Source organism: Leucopleurus acutus, assembly GCF_964270905.1.
Source record: "Leucopleurus acutus genome assembly, chromosome: 19".
Taxonomy (NCBI): Eukaryota; Metazoa; Chordata; class Mammalia; order Artiodactyla; family Delphinidae; genus Leucopleurus; species Leucopleurus acutus.
This window is the reverse complement of record NC_139161.1, coordinates 56,852,464-56,856,042: the sequence shown is the minus strand read 5'-3', so window position 1 is coordinate 56,856,042 and position 3,579 is coordinate 56,852,464. Positions and strand designations below refer to the sequence as shown.

At 42.7% G+C, this 3,579-nt stretch overlaps 1 pseudogene across 1 annotated transcript; it reads right to left on the bottom strand.

The window, feature by feature from the left end:
* Positions 1 to 1,422: 1,422 nt before the first annotated feature.
* Positions 1,423 to 2,095, bottom strand: LOC309975514 (small ribosomal subunit protein eS27-like; annotated as a pseudogene). The gene has a single exon. The product of its transcript is annotated as a small ribosomal subunit protein eS27-like (transcript).
* Between the last annotated feature and the right edge of the window lie 1,484 nt (positions 2,096 to 3,579).

Here is a 3,579-nt window from a genome sequence, read left to right as displayed (position 1 = left end):
GAAAATGTGTGGAAGGGGTTTCACCCTCTGGGCACTGATCACAGAGTCCAGTATCTTGTTATAATTTTATAAAAGTCAAAGATCCAGCCACTTTCATGGTAAACATGGCCTTTCCAGCATCCTCCGTAAATGGTACTTGACTCTTGCTGAAGGCATTCATATTGTCAGGCTCTGATCCTGTGAAAGCCCTTCCTGACAGCATCTGTAAAGGGCTTGATGAATAAAGGGCTGGATCCAGATGTGAGGCCGAAGCTTTTCTGGGCTGTCTCCTCTGTGAGCCCTCCCATCCTCAACCTACTGCCTTCCCCGTCCCATTTCTTTGAGCGCAAGATGGCAGTAAGGCACAGCGCCACCGTCCCTTGTCATCCTCTTCGTCAAGGCCATCAGTGTCCTCCACACTTAGGAGTTCACCGGCCCTTTCTCATCCCTCAGCTTACTTAAACCATCAGCAGCATTCCCCCTCTTGCTTTGAAAACAACCACCACCCTCTCTTCATTTTCCTCCAGACCCACTGGATGTTTCCTTCTCTACTGACTAGATCCCTATCATCTTTCCACCTCACATGCAGAACTGCTTCAGAACTCACACTTAGATCTCTTATGGTCTCATACATTAGGTGACCTCACTCTGTCCCATGGCTTTAAATACCAACTCTATCCATGACACCCTAATTTATATTTCCAGTCTTCTCCTAAACTCGAAAATCTCCGTATTGCCTATCTGACATCAGTGAATATCTCATAGTCATACAAACTGAGCATATCTGAAATAAAATTCTTTTTTTTTTGTACTCATCCCCAAAACCACTTTTTTCTGAGCCTTTATCATCTCCATTTAAAGAGAAAACAAAACCAAAGTAAAACAAACAAGCCTGGAACCATCTTCCTAGGTGTGGGCCATCATTCAAGGAATTTGACACACCCTTTCCTTTCTGACACAACTCACGTTTAATCCATCATCGAATTCTGTCTTTTCTACCTTCAAAACAATAGTAGGGGGAAGCCATTTGCTTACACGCTTTTGCCCTATCCTAGGTTTTCTCCACCTCAGCATCGTTGCCATTTGGGGTTGGATAATTCTTTGTTGTGGAGGCTGGTTCTGTGCGTTGTAGGACATTTAGCAGCATCTCTGGCCTCTGCCCACTGGATGACACATTCCTTCCCCTCCAGTTGTGACGATCAAGAGTATCTCCAGACACTGACAACAGGTCCCCTAGGGCAGAATCACTTCCAAGTGAGAGCCGCTGCTCCACCCCCAGCAACCCCATCTTTCACCTGGGTGATCGCAGTGGCCTTACAGCTGGCTTCCTTACTGTCTCTCTTGGTCTCATATATTCTACCCAGTAGCCAGAGTGATCTTTTTTTTTTAATCCAAAATGTGTTTATTGGGATGGTTTCCCATTAATCTTGATTCAGGGTGCTTTTAGTGCTGCTTCTGTCTGAAGGAGCATCCTTCTGTAAGCCTTGCTTTTCCTCCTGCAGAGGCTGGCAGAGGACAATAGAACAGCCAACACATAAAGCTACTGTTTGTGCATGGCTAAAGACAGAGGTGATTTTATAGCATCCTGGGCATTTCACATCCACGAAATAGGAATTGGGGCTCTGCACCAGACGCTTCTTCTGGTGTTTCCTCTTCTCTTCTGGAGAGGGATGAAGGAGCTCCTTTGTGAGAGGCATGTTCTCATGGGGAGGTCATCACCCCCGCAAAGGAGAATCATCTTTTTTTTTATACAATTTTTTTTTGATGTGGACCATTTTTAAAGTCTTTATTGAATTTGTTACGATATTGCTTCTGTTTTATGTTTTGGTTTTTTGGCTGCAAGGCATGTGGGATCTTAGCAGGGGTCAAACCCGTACCCGCTGCACTGGAAGGCAAAGTCTTAACCACTTGACCACCAGGGAAGTCCCGAGAATGATCTTTTAAAAAAGCCATTCGGATGATTTCACTCTTGTTGGCGGCCGTGGTGATGTGCCCTCAGAGAGCAGGATGAGAGAAGGGTGTCTGGGAGACAACATCGACTGCCACACCCTGGGATCTGCCCGTGTCCAAGCTCTTCTCAGCTACACTGTTCGCAGGCTGCTCTGGGCTGATGATGGAGCACGGCCAGGGCCTCAGAGCTGGGCTGTCGCTGACTCACACGTGTGATGCTTTGGAATTTCCCAGAGCTATATTCCAGTTTGACCAATCTTCCTCCCCTTCCTCCTTTCACAGGACTTTCACAGACTTACATCGTGTTTTTAGGTCTGTCCTAACCTACTCTGTCTCCCTAGCAAGCCTTCTCCCCCTTTATCCTCCCCAGGTGTTTTGTCTAATAAACCTCCCTGAATGTCTAATTCCATCCTGGCCTCTGCTTCTCAGACAATCCAAAAACTCCCCTGCTCAGGACTTTCTAATGGCTTTCTTCCTCACTCAGAACGAATCCCATAGTCCTCGAGGCAGGTCACAAGGCCGCGTGACCTGCTGATGCCTTTCTTGCTGATCTCAGCTCCTGCAACTCCACACCTGTTCACTTTGTTCTAACTGCACTGGTTGTATTGCTATTTCTTAAAGACACCAGGCTCCTTCTTGCCTTGGTGATTTTAGCATCTATTCCCTCCCCCTGGAATTCTATTCCCCTGGATATTCATTTGGTGAACTTACCTGAAGTCTTGGGTTAATATCACCTCCTTAATGAGGCCCATCCTGATCACACACTTCAAAACTGCCACCCAGCTCCCATTTCCCCAGCACCTCAGTGTTAATGCCTTGTACTTTTCTTCATTGCATTGATCACTTTCACTCTATTCTATTCTATTCCATTATGTCTGTTTTGTTCTCTGATACATTTCAAGTACCTAGAACAGTGCCAGCACAGAGTAGATAATCAATAAATATTTTTTAAATGAAGAAACCGACTTAGACTCTAATTCCTTATTTGTATGTTTCCCTCATTAAACTAAGACCTTTTTTTCCATTTATTTATTTCAATTAAAAAATTTTTATTGAAGTATAGTTGATTTACAATATTATATTAGTTTCAGGTATAAAATATAGTGACCCAGTATATTTATAGATTATACCCCATTTAAAGTTATTACAACATAGGCTATATTTCCCTGTGCTGTATAATAGATCCTTTTTGCTTATTTATTTTGTACATACTGTTTTGTACCTCTTAATCCCCTACCCCTATCTTGCCCCTTCACCCTTCACTCTACCTACTGGTAGCTGCTAGTTCTCTGTATCTGTGAGCCTGTTTTGTTGTATACATTGATTTGTTTTATTTTTTAGATTCCACATATAAGTGATAGTATAGAGTATTTGTCTTTCTCTGTCTGACTTATTTCACTAAGCATAATACTCTCTAGGTCCATCCACATTGTTATAAATGGCAGAATTTCATTCTTTTTTATGGCTGAACAATATTCCATTATATGTATATTATAATACCTATACATATACCACACCTTCTTTATCCATTCATCTGTTGATGGACACTTAGGTTGCTTCATATCTTGGATATTGTAAATAATGTAAATAATTTGACTTAATCAGAATCTAATACTTTATATGTTTCCCTCACTAAACAAAGACCTTCTT